Genomic DNA, 16,910 nt, shown 5'->3' on the forward strand with positions numbered 1-16,910 from the left:
GAGATAGAGGCCTGATGTCTCTAGGAACTACAGTACCCATCAACCCAGAGATCGAGACCTGATGTCTCTAGGAACTACAGTACCCATCAACCCAGAGATCGAGACCTGATATCTCTAGGAACTACAGTACCCATCAACCCAGAGATAGAGACCTGATGTCTCTAGGAACTACAGTACCCATCAACCCAGAGATAGAGACCTGATGTCTCTAGGAACTACAGTACCCATTAACCCAGAGATAGAGGCCTGATGTCTCTAGTACCCATCAACCCAAAGATATAGACCTGATATCTCTAGGAACTACAGTACCCATCAACCCAAAGATATAGACCTGATATCTCTAGGAACTACAGTACCCATCAACCTAGAGATAGAGACCGGATGTCTCTAGTACCCATCAACCCAAAGATATAGACCTGATATCTCTAGGAACTACAGTACCCATCAACCCAGAGATAGAGACCTGATGTCTCTAGGAACTACAGTACCCATCAACCCAGAGATAGAGACCTGATGTCTCTAGGAACTACAGTACCCATTAACCCAGAGATAGAGGCCTGATGTCTCTAGTACCCATCAACCCAAAGATATAGACCTGATATCTCTAGGAACTACAGTACCCATCAACCCAGAGATAGAGACCTGATGTCTCTAGGAACTACAGTACCCATCAACCCAGAGATAGAGACCTGATGTCTCTAGGAACTACAGTACCCATCAACCCAGAGATAGAGACCTGATATCTCTAGGAACTACAGTACCCATCAACCCAGAGATAGAGACCTGATATCTCTAGGAACTACAGTACCCATCAACCCAGAGATAGAGCCCTGATGTCTCTAGGAACTACAGTACCCATCAACCCAGAGATAGAGCCCTGATGTCTCTAGGAACTACAGTACCCATCAACCCAGAGATAGAGACCTGATGATGTCATCAAAGCTCTGACAGAATCTTCTCCAAAACAAGCAATACTTCTTGTGTACATAACCTCTCTCTGGGTTGAAGAGAGGGTGAGAGAGAGGGTGAGAGAGAGGGTGAGAGAGAGGGTGAGAGAGAGGGTGAGAGAGAGGGTGAGTGAGAGGGTGAAAGAGAGGGTGAGAGTGAGGGTGAGAGAGAGAGATAACGTGAGAGACAGAGAGTGAGAGAGAGGGTGAGAGTGAGACAGGGTTAGAGAGAGAGAGGGTGTGTGAGAGATGGAGGTATGATGTGTGTTCTCGCACCTCTCTGAAATACTTTCATGAGCAATGCCTTTCATTCTCTCTCTCTCGCTCTCTCTGAGTGTAGAAGAAGCTTCCTGTTCTGTCTCTGGGTCGGTCATCTGATCTGAGACCAGGGGAGTTTGTGGTTGCCATCGGCAGCCCCTTCGCCCTCCAGAACACCGTTACCACGGGGATTGGTGAGTTGCTACGGCTTCAGTCAATTCAAGAATTTATATGAAATGTCAAAAGAACACGTGGTGTTGTTGATAGAGAGCTGTGTGTGTGTGTTTGTGTGTGTGTGTATATGTGTGTAGTGAGCACGGCCCAGAGAGATGGGAAGGAGCTGGGCATCAGAGACTCAGACATAGACTACATTCAGACTGACGCTATCATCAATGTAAGAACACACACACACACACACACACACACACACACACACACACACACACACACACACACACACACACACACACACACACATCTATGAACATATCCAGTGTGCCCAATTATGATAATTTCTTTATAAAGCCATGATTAGATTCCAATCATAACCATGTTCTCTCTCTCATCCCTCCACCCCCCTCTCTCTCTCTCTCCCTCCCTCGCCTCTCTCTCTCTCTCTCTCCCTCCCTCTCTCTCTCTCCCTCCCCCTCTCTCTCTCTCCCTCCCCTCTCTCTCCCTCCCCTCTCTCTCCCTCCCCTCCCCCTCTCTCTCTCTCTCCCCTCCCCCTCTCTCTCTCTCTCTCTCTCCCTCCCCTCTCTCTCTCTCCATCCCTCCCTCCCCTCTCTCTCTCTCCATCCCTCCCTCCCCTTTCTCTCTCTCTCCATCCCTCCCTCCCCTTTCTCTCTCTCTCCATCCCTCCCTCCCCTTTCTCTCTCTCCATCCCTCCCTCCCCTTTCTCTCTCTCTCCATCCCTCCCTCCCCTTTCTCTCTCTCTCCATCCCTCCCTCCCCTTTCTCTCTCTCTCCATCCCTCCCTCCCCTTTCTCTCTCTCTCCATCCCTCCCTCCCCTTTCTCTCTCTCTCTCTCTCTCCTCTCTCTCTCTCTCTCTCTCTCTCTCTCTCTCTCTCTCTCTCTCTCTCTCTCTCTCTCTCTCTCTCTCTCTCTCTCTCTCTCTCTCTATGTTTCATCTCTTCTTGATGAGCAGTATGGTAACTCAGGAGGACCTCTGGTTAACTTGGTGAGTGTCATGTTATTACCACCTGAATCTATAGGTCAATGAAGGGCTGAATCCATAGATCAATGAAGGGCTGAATCTATAGGTCAATGAAGGGCTGAATCTATAGGTCAATGAAGGGCTGAATCTATAGGTCAATGAAGGGCTGAATCTATAGGTCAATGAAGGGCTGAATCGATAGGTCAATGAGGGGCTGAATCTATAGGTCAATGACAGGCTGAATCTATAGTTCAATGAAGGGCTGAATCTAATGAAGGGTTGAATCTATAGGTCAATGAGGGGCTGAATCTATAGATCAATGAGGGGCTGAATCTATAGGTCAATGAGGGGCTGAATCTAATGAAGGGCTGAATCTATAGATCAATGAGGGGCTGAATCCAATGAGGGGCTGAATCTATAGATCAATGAGGGGCTGAATCTATAGGTCAATTCAGGGCTGAATCTATAGGTCAATGAGGGGCTGAATCTATAGGTCAATGACAGGCTGAATCTATAGTTCAATGAAGGGCTGAATCCAATGAGGGGCTGAATCTATAGATCAATGAGGGGCTGAATCTATAGATCAATGAAGGGCTGAATCTATTGGTCAATGAGGGGCTGAATCTATAGGTCAATGAAGGGCTGAATCTATAGGTCAATGAGGGGCTGAATCTATAGGTCAATGAGGGGCTGAATCTATAGATCAATGAATGGCTGAATCTATTGGTCAATGAGGGGCTGAATCTATAGGTCAATGAGGGGCTGAATCTATAGGTCAATGAGGGCTGAATTTATAGATCAATGAATGGCTGAATCTATAGGTCAATGAGGGGCTGAATCTATAGATCAATGAAGGGTTGAATCTATAGGTCAATGACGGGCTGAATCTATAGGTCAATGACAGGCTGAATCTATAGATCAATGAAGGGTTGAATCTATAGATCAATGAAGGGCTGAATCTAATGAAGGGTTGAATCTATAGATCAATGAGGGGCTGAATCTATAGGTCAATGAGGGGCTGAATCTAATGAAGGGCTGAATCTATAGATCAATGAGGGGCTGAATCTATAGATCAATGAGGGGCTGAATCTATAGGTCAATGAAGGGCTGAATCTATAGGTCAATGAGGGGCTGAATCTATAGGTCAATGACAGGCTGAATCTATAGTTCAATGAAGGGCTGAATCCAATGAGGGGCTGAATCTATAGATCAATGAGGGGCTGAATCTATAGATCAATGAAGGGCTGAATCTATTGGTCAATGAGGGGCTGAATCTATAGGTCAATGAGAGGCTGAATCTATAGGTCAATGAGGGGCTGAATCTATAGATCAATGAGGGGCTGAATCTATAGATCAATGAGGGGCTGAATCTATAGGTCAATGAGGGGCTGAATCTATAGATCAATGAATGGCTGAATCTATTGGTCAATGAGGGGCTGAATCTATAGGTCAATGAGGGGCTGAATCTATAGGTCAATGAGGGGCTGAATTTATAGATCAATGAATGGCTGAATCTATAGGTCAATGAGGGGCTGAATCTATAGATCAATGAAGGGTTGAATCTATAGGTCAATGACGGGCTGAATCTATAGGTCAATGACAGGCTGAATCTATAGATCAATGAAGGGTTGAATCTATAGATCAATGAAGGGCTGAATCTAATGAAGGGTTGAATCTATAGATCAATGAGGGGCTGAATCTATAGGTCAATGAAGGGCTGAATCTAATGAAGGGTTGAATCTATAGGTCAATGAGGGGCTGAATCTATAGGTCAATGAAGGGCTGAATCTAATGAAGGGTTGAATCTATAGGTCAATGAGGGGCTGAATCTATAGGTCAATGAAGGGCTGAATCTAATGAAGGGTTGAATCTATAGATCAATGAAGGGCTGAATCTTTAGATCAATGAAGGGCTGAATCTATAGATCAATGAAGGGCTGAATCTAATGAAGGGCTGAATCTATAGATCAATGAGGGGCTGAATCTATAGTTCAATGAAGGGCTGAATCTATAGATCAATGAGGGGCTGAATCTAATGAAGGGCTGAATCTATAGATCAATGAGGGGCTGAATCTATAGGTCAATGAAGGGCTGAATCTATAGATCAATGAGGGGCTGAATCTATAGTTCAATGAAGGGCTGAATCTATAGATCAATGAGGGGCTGAATCTATAGGTCAATGACAGGCTGAATCTATAGATCAATGAAGGGCTGAATCTATAGATCAATGAAAGGCTGAATCTATAGGTCAATGAAGGGCTGAATCTATAGGTCAATGAGGGGCTGAATCTATAGGTCAATGAGGGGCTGAATCTTTAGATCAATGAAGGGCTGAATCTATAGATCAATGAAGGGCTGAATCTAATGAAGGGCTGAATCTATAGATCAATGAGGGGCTGAATCTATAGTTCAATGAAGGGCTGAATCTATAGATCAATGAGGGGCTGAATCTAATGAAGGGCTGAATCTATAGATCAATGAGGGGCTGAATCTATAGGTCAATGAAGGGCTGAATCTATAGATCAATGAGGGGCTGAATCTATAGTTCAATGAAGGGCTGAATCTATAGATCAATGAGGGGCTGAATCTATAGGTCAATGACAGGCTGAATCTATAGATCAATGAAGGGCTGAATCTATAGATCAATGAAAGGCTGAATCTATAGGTCAATGAAGGGCTGAATCTATAGGTCAATGAGGGCTGAATCTATAGGTCAATGAGGGGCTGAATCTATAGATCAATGAGGGGCTGAATCTATAGGTCAATGAAGGGCTGAATCTATAGGTCAATGAAGGGCTGAATCTATAGGTCAATGAAGGGCTGAATCTATAGGTCAATGAAGGGCTGAATCTATAGGTCAATGAGGGGCTGAATCTATAGGTCAATGAGGGGCTGAATCTATAGATCAATGAGGGGCTGAATCTATAGGTCAATGAGAGGCTGAATCTATAGGTCAATGAAGGGCTGAATCTATAGATCAATGAAGGGCTGAATCTATAGATCAATGAGGGGCTGAATCTATAGATCAATGAAGGGCTGAATCTATAGATCAATGAGGGGCTGAATCTATAGATCAATGAAGGGCTGAATCTATAGATCAATGAGGGGCTGAATCTATAGGTCAATGAGGGGCTGAATCTAATGAAGGGTTGAATCTATAGATCAATGAGGGGCTGAATCTATAGATCAATGAGGGGCTGAATCTATAGATCAATGAGGGGCTGAATCTATAGATCAATGAGGGGCTGAATCTATAGGTCAATGAGAGGCTGAATCTATAGGTCAATGAAGGGCTGAATCTATAGATCAATGAAGGGCTGAATCTATAGATCAATGAAGGGCTGAATCTATAGAGGGTCTGAATCTATAGGTCAATGAGGGGCTGAATCTATAGGTCAATGACAGGCTGAATCTATAGATCAATGAAGGGCTGAATCTATAGAGGGTCTGAATCTATAGGTCAATGAAGGGCTGAATCTATAGATCAATGAGGGGCTGAATCTATAGTTCAATGAAGGGCTGAATCTATAGATCAATGAGGGTCTGAATCTATAGGTCAATGAGGGGCTGAATCTATAGATCAATGAAGGGCTGAATCTATTGGTCAATGAGGGGCTGAATCTATAGATCAATGAGGGGCTGAATCTATAGGTCAATGAAGGGCTGAATCTATAGATCAATGAGGGGCTGAATCTATAGATCAATGAAGGGCTGAATCTAATGAAGGTTTGAAGGGATACTTCAGGATGTGGCAATAAGGTCCTTTATCTACTTCCCCAGAGTCAGATGAACTTGTGGACACCATGTTTGTCTCTGTGTCCAGCATGTTTATGTCTCTGTGTCCAGCATGTTTATGTGTCTGTGGACCCCATGTTTATGTCTCTGTGTCCACCATGTTTATGTGTCTGTGTCCACCATGTTTATGTGTCTGTGTCCAGCATGTTTATGTCTCTGTGGACCCCATGTTTATGTCTCTGTGGAACCCATGTTTATGTCTCTGTGGAACCCATGTTTATGTCTCTGTGTCCACCATGTTTATGTCTCTGTGTCCAGCATGTTTATGTCTCTGTGTCCAGCATGTTTATGTCTCTGTGGAACCCATGTTTATGTCTCTGTGTCCACCATGTTTATGTCTCTGTGTCCACCATGTTTGTCTCTGTGTCCACCATGTTTATGTCTCTGTGTCCACCATGTTTATGTCTCTGTGTCCACCATGTTTATGTCTCTGTGTCCACCATGTTTATGTCTCTGTGGACCCCATGTTTATGTCTCTGTGTCCACCATGTTTATGTCTCTGTGTCCACCATGTTTATGTCTCTGTGGAACCCATGTTTATGTCTCTGTGTCCACCATGTTTATGTCTCTGTGTCCACCATGTTTATGTCTCTGTGTCCACCATGTTTATGTCTCTGTGTCCACCATGTTTATGTCTCTGTGTCCACCATGTTTATGTCTCTGTGTCCACCATGTTTATGTCTCTGTGTCCACCATGTTTATGTCTCTGTGTCCACCATGTTTATGTCTCTGTGTCCACCATGTTTATGTCTCTGTGTCCACCATGTTTATGTCTCTGTGTCCACCATGTTTATGTCTCTGTGTCCACCATGTTTATGTCTCTGTGTCCACCATGTTTATGTCTCTGTGTCCACCATGTTCATGTCTCTGTGTCCACCATGTTTATGTCTCTGCGTCCACCATGTGTATGTCTCTGTGTCCACCATGTTTATGTCTCTGTGGACCCCATGTTTATGTCTCTGCGTCCACCATGTGTATGTCTCTGTGTCCACCATGTTTATGTCTCTGTGGACCCCATGTTTATGTCTCTGTGTCCAGCATGTTTATGTCTCTGTGTCCAGCATGTTAATGTCTCTGTGTCCACCATGTTTATGTCTCTGTGTCCACCATGTTTATGTCTCTGCGTCCACCATGTGTATGTCGCTGTGTCCACCATATTTATGTCTCTGTGTCCACCATGTTTATGTCTCTGTGTCCACCATGTGTATGTCTCTGTGTCCACCATGTGTATGTCTCTGTCCACCATGTTTATGTCTCTGTGTCCACCGTGTGTATGTCACACACACGTCCACCATGTTTATGTCTCTGTGTCCAGCATGAAGGACGTTAGAGGTGTAAAACACAACACAATGTTATCTGTATAATGATGGGTAAAACTTTATCAACACTTCTGTAGTAGTTTACCACATGATGGGTGTCTCTCTCACACTCTGTGTGTGTGTGTGTGTGTGGTAAAACACACACACACACACACATGATGGGTGTGTGTTTGTGTGTACACACGGGAGGTGAAGGTACACACACACACTCATGATGGTGACAGCAGGAATCTCCACATTCCACAGACCACACACGCTTTCTCATGAGTCACAGCACAACAAACACAGCATGGGTCTGTCACACACACACACACACATGTGTAAACACACACACACACACACTACATGATGGGTCTTCTGTTGTCTAGGTAACCACAGAATGCTGAGTGGTCATTACGTATTCCAGAACCCCAGTCAGATGGGCAAACACACACACACACACACACACACACCTGTGCATGAATGTGTAAATAAATAGAATAGTGATTTCATAATGTGCTTTTCTTTCATCAGTAACGACAGGAGTGAAGAAGAAGCGTCTGATTGGCATTAAGATGCTCACTGTCACAGATGGGTAAAAACACACACACACACACACACATGATGGGTAACACACACACACACACACACACATGATGGGTAAAAAACACACACACACACACACACACACACACACACACACACACACACACACATGATGGGTAAAACACAGACACACACACACACATGATGGGTAAAACACACACACACACATGATGGGTAAGACAGACAGACAGACCACACACACACACACACACACACACACACACACACGTGTCCATTTCTCCAGGCCCATATATGTATATACATATATACAGTGAGGCAAAAAAGTATTTAGTCAGCCACCAATTGTGCAAGTTCTCCCACTTAAAAAGATGAGAGAGGCCTGTAATTTTCATCATAGGTACACTTCAACTATGACAGACAAAATTAGAAAAAAAATCCAGGAAATCACATTGTAGGATTTTTAATGAATTTATTTGCAAATTATGGTGGAAAATAATGTGTGTAGTCTGGTAGAGGAGGTCTTTAATCTAATTAATGTATATTTATAATGTAGTCTGGTAGAGGAGTAATCTAATTAATGTTTATTTATAATGTGGTCTGGTAGAGGAGGTCTTTAATCTAATTAATGTATATTTATACTGTAGTCTGGTAGAGGAGTAATCTAATTAATGTATATTTATACTGTAGTCTGGTAGAGGATTAATCTAATTAATGTATATTTATAATGTGGTCTGGTAGAGGAGTAATCTAATTAATGTTTATTTATACTGTAGTCTGGTAGAGGAGGTCTTTAATCTAATTAATGTATATTTATACTGTAGTCTGGTAGAGGAGTAATCTAATTAATGTTTATTTATACTGTAGTCTGGTAGAGGAGGTCTTTAATCTAATTAATGTATATTTATACTGTAGTCTGGTAGAGGAGTAATCTAATTAATGTTTATTTATACTGTAGTCTGGTAGAGGAGTAATCTAATTAATGTATATTTATAATGTAGTCTGGTAGAGGAGGTCTTTAATCTAATTAATGTTTATTTATAATGTAGTCTGGTAGAGGAGGTCTTTAATCTAATTAATGTTTATTTATAATGTAGTCTGATAGAGGAGGTCTTTAATCTAATTAATGTATATTTATAATGTAGTCTGGTAGAGGAGGTCTTTAATCTAATTAATGTATATTTATAATGTAGTCTGGTAGAGGAGGTCTAATCTAATTAATGTATATTTATACTGTAGTCTGGTAGAGGAGTAATCTAATTAATGTATATTTATAATGTAGTCTGGTAGAGGAGGTCTTTAATCTAATTAATGTTTATTTATAATGTAGTCTGGTAGAGGAGTAATCTAATTAATGTTTATTTATACTGTAGTCTGGTAGAGGAGGTCTTTAATCTAATTAATGTTTATTTATACTGTAGTCTGGTAGAGGAGTAATCTAATTAATGTTTATTTATAATGTAGTCTGGTAGAGGAGGTCTTTAATCTAATTAATGTTTATTTATACTGTAGTCTGGTAGAGGAGTAATCTAATTAATGTTTATTTATACTGTAGTCTGGTAGAGGAGTAATCTAATTAATGTTTATTTATACTGTAGTCTGGTAGAGGAGTAATCTAATTAATGTTTATTTATACTGTAGTCTGGTAGAGGAGGTCTTTAATCTAATTAATGTATATTTATACTGTAGTCTGGTAGAGGAGGTCTTTAATCTAATTAATGTTTATTTATAATGTAGTCTGGTAGAGGAGGTCTTTAATCTAATTAATGTATATTTATAATGTAGTCTGGTAGAGGAGGTCTTTAATCTAATTAATGTATATTTATAATGTAGTCTGGTAGAGAGTCTTTAATCTAATTAATGTATATTTATAGTAGTCTTTAATCTAATTAATGTATATTTATAATGTAGTCTGGTAGAGGAGGTTAATCTAATTAATGTTTATTTATAATGTAGTCTGGTAGAGGAGGTCTTTAATCTAATTAATGTATATTTATAATGTAGTCTGGTAGAGGAGTAATCTAATTAATGTTTATTTATAATGTAGTCTGGTAGAGGAGGTCTTTAATCTAATTAATGTATATTTATACTGTAGTCTGGTAGAGGATTAATCTAATTAATGTTTATTTATAATGTAGTCTGGTAGAGGAGTAATCTAATTAATGTTTATTTATAATGTAGTCTGGTAGAGGAGTAATCTAATGTTTATTTATACTGTAGTCTGGTAGAGGAGTAATCTAATTAATGTTTATTTATACTGTAGTCTGGTAGAGGAGTAATCTAATTAATGTTTATTTATACTGTAGTCTGGTAGAGGAGGTCTTTAATCTAATTAATGTTTATTTATACTGTAGTCTGGTAGAGGAGTAATCTAATTAATGTTTATTTATACTGTAGTCTGGTAGAGGAGGTCTTTAATCTAAGTAATGTATATTTATACTGTAGTCTGGTAGAGGAGGTCTTTAATCTAAGTAATGTATATTTATACTGTAGTCTGGTAGAGGAGGTCTTTAATCTAATTAATGTATATTTATACTGTAGTCTGGTAGAGGAGGTCTAATCTAATTAATGTATATTTATAATGTAGTCTGGTAGAGGAGGTCTTTAATCTAATTAATGTTTATTTATAATGTAGTCTGGTAGAGGAGGTCTTTAATCTAATTAATGTATATTTATAATGTAGTCTGGTAGAGGAGGTCTAATCTAATTAATGTATATTTATACTGTAGTCTGGTAGAGGAGTAATCTAATTAATGTATATTTATAATGTAGTCTGGTAGAGGAGGTCTTTAATCTAATTAATGTTTATTTATACTGTAGTCTGGTAGAGGAGTAATCTAATTAATGTTTATTTATAATGTAGTCTGGTAGAGGAGGTCTTTAATCTAATTAATGTTTATTTATAATGTAGTCTGGTAGAGGAGTAATCTAATTAATGTTTATTTATAATGTAGTCTGGTAGAGGAGTAATCTAATTAATGTTTATTTATACTGTAGTCTGGTAGAGGGGTAATCTAATTAATGTTTATTTATAATGTAGTCTGGTAGAGGAGTAATCTAATTAATGTTTATTTATACTGTAGTCTGGTAGAGGATTAATCTAATTAATGTATATTTATAATGTAGTCTGGTGTAATCTAATTAATGTATATTTATACTGTAGTCTGGTAGAGGAGTAATCTAATTAATGTTTATTTATACTGTAGTCTGGTAGAGGAGGTCTTTAATCTAATTAATGTATATTTATACTGTAGTCTGGTAGAGGAGGTCTTTAATCTAATTAATGTTTATTTATAATGTAGTCTGGTAGAGGAGGTCTTTAATCTAATTAATGTTTATTTATAATGTAGTCTGGTAGAGGAGGTCTAATCTAATTAATGTTTATTTATAATGTAGTCTGGTAGAGGAGGTCTTTAATCTAATTAATGTATATTTATAATGTAGTCTGGTAGAGGATTAATCTAATTAATGTTTATTTATAATGTAGTCTGGTAGAGATTAATCTAATTAATGTATATTTATAATGTGGTCTGGTAGAGGAGTAATCTAATTAATGTTTATTTATACTGTAGTCTGGTAGAGGAGGTCTTTAATCTAATTAATGTTTATTTATACTGTAGTCTGGTAGAGGAGTCTTTAATCTAATTAATGTTTATTTATAATGTAGTCTGGTAGAGGAGGTCTTTAATCTAATTAATGTTATTTATACTGTAGTCTGGTAGAGGAGTAATCTAATTAATGTTTATTTATAATGTAGTCTGGTAGAGGAGTAATCTAATTAATGTTTATTTATACTGTAGTCTGGTAGAGGAGGTCTTTAATCTAATTAATGTTTATTTATAATGTAGTCTGGTAGAGGAGTAATCTAATTAATGTTTATTTATAATGTAGTCTGGTAGAGGAGTAATCTAATGTTTATTTATACTGTAGTCTGGTAGAGGAGTAATCTAATTAATGTTTATATATAATGTAGTCTGGTAGAGGAGTAATCTAATTAATGTTTATATATAATGTAGTCTGGTAGAGGAGTAATCTAATTAATGTTTATTTATACTGTAGTCTGGTAGAGGAGGTCTTTAATCTAATTAATGTTTATATATAATGTAGTCTGGTAGAGGAGTAATCTAATTAATGTTTATTTATACTGTAGTCTGGTAGAGGAGTAATCTAATTAATGTTTATTTATAATGTAGTCTGGTAGAGGAGTAATCTAATTAATGTTTATTTATAATGTAGTCTGGTAGAGGAGGTCTTTAATCTAATTAATGTTTATTTATACTGTAGTCTGGTAGAGGAGTAATCTAATTAATGTTTATTTATACTGTAGTCTGGTAGATGATGTAGTAATCTAATGTTTATTTATACTGTAGTCTGGTAGAGGAGTAATCTAATTAATGTTTATTTATAATGTAGTCTGGTAGAGGAGTAATCTAATTAATGTTTATTTATAATGTAGTCTAATGTTTATTTATAGAGGAGTAATCTAATTAATGTTTATTTATAATGTAGTCTGGTAGAGGAGGTCTTTAATCTAATTAATGTTTATTTATATGTAGTCTGGTAGAGGAGTAATCTAATTAATGTTTATTTATAATGCAGTCTGGTAGAGGAGTAATCTAATGTTTATTTATACTGTAGTCTGGTAGAAGAGTAATCTAATTAATGTTTATTTATACTGTAGTCTGGCAGAGGAGTAATCTAATTAATGTTTATTTATACTGTAGTCTGGTAGAGGAGTAATCTAATTAATGTTTATTTATAATGTAGTCTGGTAGAGGAGTAATCTAATTAATGTTTATTTATAATGTAGTCTCGTGGAGGAGATGAAGAGGCAGAATCCTGACTTCCCTGATGATGTCACCAGTGGAGTGTTGGTCCATCAGGTTATACCTGAGTCCCCCGCGCACAGGTATGTGTTCTCACACACACACACACACACACACACACACACACACACACACACACACACACGTATGCAAAGATGCACAAACACACAGTGACACACCTCAAGGCCCTCCCTGATTGGAGAGAAAGGAGGGAATGGATTAATGCAATAGGTTTATCCGTTATATCAAAAACGTAGTTTAGCCAGCTAGCCTATCAAAGGGCAAAGTTGAGCCATCACTGTACCAATATGGAAGAAGCCTTCTTTAGGAACCAACGACCAATGAGAACCTCTCGTTTTTTCTACAAAAGGGGCGGGATAGAGGCCGGTGACGTGATCCTCAAGCTGAACGGCCGCCCACTCAGGACCACCGACGAGCTGCAGGGGCGTTGCTAGGCGACGGGCCCCTCCTCCTGGAGGTTCGTAGCGGCGACGACGAGCTGCTTTTCCACATAGAGCCCCACGTCGTCATGCAGTGAGGAGGCGGAGTCATGGACCAGGGAAATGGAGTTAGAGTCGTTTTTTTTTTGTTGCAGAGTTGGGGGGGGTCAATTCCAATTAAAAAGGTAGTCAAAAGTCAATTCAGGAAGTGATTTCGATTTATACTAATTAACTCGCTTTTACTTTTCAGTTTATTGAGAAGTCGTTGAAAATAAATGGCCTTTTTGCAATTGGAATTTAAATTTAGGACATGAATTGACCTGCCTTCAGTTGGAATTCAGAACGACCCTGTTTTAATGTTGTATTCCCTACCTATAGTGGACACTATGTTATAATCCCTACCTGTAGTGACTGTGTTCTCTGTGGTGACTGGGCTGCACTCACTACAGATGTACTGCCTGCTTATTCCCTACCTATAGTGGACACTATGTTATAATCCCTACCTGTAGTGACTGTGTTCTCTGTGGTGACTGGGCTGCACTCACTACAGATGTACTGCCTGCTTATTCCCTACCTATAGTGGACACTATGTTATAATCCCTACCTGTAGTGACTGTGTTCTCTGTGGTGACTGGGCTGCACTCACTACAGATGTACTGCCTGCTTATTCCCTACCTATAGTGGACACTATGTTATAATCCCTACCTGTAGTGACTGTGTTCTCTGTGGTGACTGGGCTGCACTCACTACAGATGTACTGCCTGCTTATTCCCTACCTATAGTGGACACTATGTTATAATCCCTACCTGTAGTGACTGTGTTCTCTGTGGTGACTGGGCTGCACTCACTACAGATGTACTGCCTGCTTATTCCCTACCTATAGTGGACACTATGTTATAATCCCTACCTGTAGTGACTGTGTTCTCTGTGGTGACTGGGCTGCACTCACTACAGATGTACTGCCTGCTTATTCCCTACCTATAGTGGACACTATGTTATAATCCCTACCTGTAGTGACTGTGTTCTCTGTGGTGACTGGGCTGGACTCACTACAGATGTACTGCCTGCTTATTCCCTACCTATAGTGGACACTATGTTATAATCCCTACCTGTAGTGACTGTGTTCTCTGTGGTGACTGGGCTGGACTCACTACAGATGTACTGCCTGCTTATTCCCTACCTATAGTGGACACTATGTTATAATCCCTACCTGTAGTGACTGTGTTCTCTGTTGTGACTGGGCTGCACTCACTACAGATGTACTGCCTGCTTCCCAAAATGTGGGCACCTACCTATAGTGGACACTATGTTCCCTAACTAGTGGACACTATGTTCCCTACCTACCTGTAGTGGACACTATGTTCCCTACCTATAGTGACACTATGTTCCCTACCTATAGTGGACACTATGTTCCCTACCTATAGTGGACACTATGTTCCCTACCTATAGTGGACACTATGTTCTGGGCCTACCTATAGTGACACTATGTTCCCTACCTATAGTGGACACTATGTTCCCTACCTATAGTGGACACTATGTTCCCTACCTATAGTGGACACTATGTTCCCTACCTATAGTGGACACTATGTTCCCTACCTATAGTGGACACTATGTTCCCTACCTATAGTGGACACTATGTTCCCTACCTGTAGTGGACACTATGTTCCCTACCTATAGTGGACACTATGTTCCCTACCTATAGTGGACACTATGTTCCCTACCTATAGTGGACACTATGTTCCCTACCTATAGTGGACACTATGTTCCCTACCTATAGTGGACACTATGTTCCCCTACCTATAGTGGACACTATGTTCCCTACCTATAGTGGACACTATGTTCCCTACCTGTAGTGGACACCATGTTCCCTACCTGTAGTGGACACCATGTTCCCTACCTGTAGTGGACACCATGTTCCCTACCTGTAGTGGACACTATAATCCCTATTTATAGTGGACACTATAATCCCTACTATAGAGGACACTATGTTCCCTACCTATAGTGCTTGTAACCAGGGCACTAGACCCCATTCGTTGCCTAACAACTTCATAGTTTAGCCTGGTTGCTAGGCTGTTGCTAGGCGGTTGCAAGGCCATTTCGGATATATGTATGTCCAAATGTATTCCTTATGTAGTGCGCTACTTTGGACCAGGACCCTACATAGTGAACTAGAGCCTTATTCCATATGTAGTGCACTACTTTGGACTAGGACCCTACATAGTGAACTAGTTCCCTATTCCTTATGTAGTGCACTACTTTGGACCAGGACCCCACATAGTGAACTAGTTCCCTATTCCTTATGAAGTGCACTACTTTGGACCAGGACCCTACATAGTGAACTCGTCCCCTATTCCTTATGTAGTGCAGGACTTTGGACCAGGACCCATAGGACTCTCCCATAGGGCTCTGGTCTATAGTAGTGCACTACATAGGGAAAAGGGCCCTGTTCTAAAGTAGTGCACTATATAGGGAACAGGGCTCTGGTCTAAAGTAGTCCACTATATAGGGAATAGGGCTCTGGTCTAAAGTAGTGTACTACATAGGGAATAGGGCTCTGGTCTAAAGTAGTGCACTATGTAGGGTTTAGGTGCCATTTGGGATTCATTCACTATAAACGCTAGACATGGATACTTTCAGAGAGAGCTGGAGATGGAGGAGGAGGATGTGTTTTAAAGGACCCTTCTGCCCGTAAACCTCATAGTTGAGCCTGGTTAGGCGGTTGCCAGGCCGTTTTATGCTATATGAATGTTCATATAAACATGAGTAAATAAAGTTCATATTTCAAAATCTAGTGACGGATTTATTCCTACATTGTGATATTTACATAAATAATGTGCAGTATGTCATGACACACAGCCGTTTATACACAAAAACTGGTGGACTGAAGAAACCTAGCTACTGGTGGACTGAATGGAAACCTAGCTACTGGTGGACTGAATGGACTACTGGGAGATGGACTGGTGGACTGAATGGAAACCTAGCTACTGGTGGACTGAATGGAAACCGGCTACTGGTGGACTGAATGGAAACCTAGCTACTTGTGGACTGAATGGAAACCTAGCTACTGGTGGACTGAATGGAAACCTAGCTACTGGTGGACTGAATGGAAACCGAGCTACTGGTACTGAATGGAAACCGAGAACTGGTGGACTGAATGGAAACACTGGTAAATGGAAAAGCTACTGGTGGACTGAATGGAAAAATCTACTGAATGGAAACCGAGACTTGGACTGAATGGAAACCTACATTGTGGACTGAATGGAAACCTAGCTACTGGTGGACTGAATGGAAACCAGCTACTGGTGGACTGAATGGAAACCGAGCTACTGGTGGACTGAATGGAAACCGAGCTACTGGTGGACTGAATGGAAACCTAGCTACTGGTGGACTGAATGGAAACTGGTGGACTGAATGGCTACTGGTGGACTGAATGGAAACCTAGCTACTGGTGGACTGAATGAAAACCTAGTTACTGGTGGACTGAATGGAAACCTAGCTACTGGTGGACTGAATGGAAACCTAGCTACTGGTGGACTGAATGGAAACCTAGCTACTGGTGGACTGAATGGAATGGACTGAATGGAAACCTAGCTACTGGTGGACTGAATGGAAACCGAGACTGGTGGACTG

The 16,910-nt window shown here is 40.3% G+C and overlaps 1 pseudogene; it reads left to right on the plus strand.

Moving 5' to 3' along the window:
* Positions 1–14,562, plus strand: part of LOC121843804 — a 24,005-nt pseudogene extending 9,443 nt beyond the window's left edge.
* The last annotated feature ends 2,348 nt before the right edge of the window (positions 14,563–16,910 follow it).

Source organism: Oncorhynchus tshawytscha, unplaced genomic scaffold, assembly GCF_018296145.1.
Source record: "Oncorhynchus tshawytscha isolate Ot180627B unplaced genomic scaffold, Otsh_v2.0 Un_contig_5508_pilon_pilon, whole genome shotgun sequence".
In the NCBI taxonomy this organism is placed as follows: Eukaryota; Metazoa; Chordata; class Actinopteri; order Salmoniformes; family Salmonidae; genus Oncorhynchus; species Oncorhynchus tshawytscha.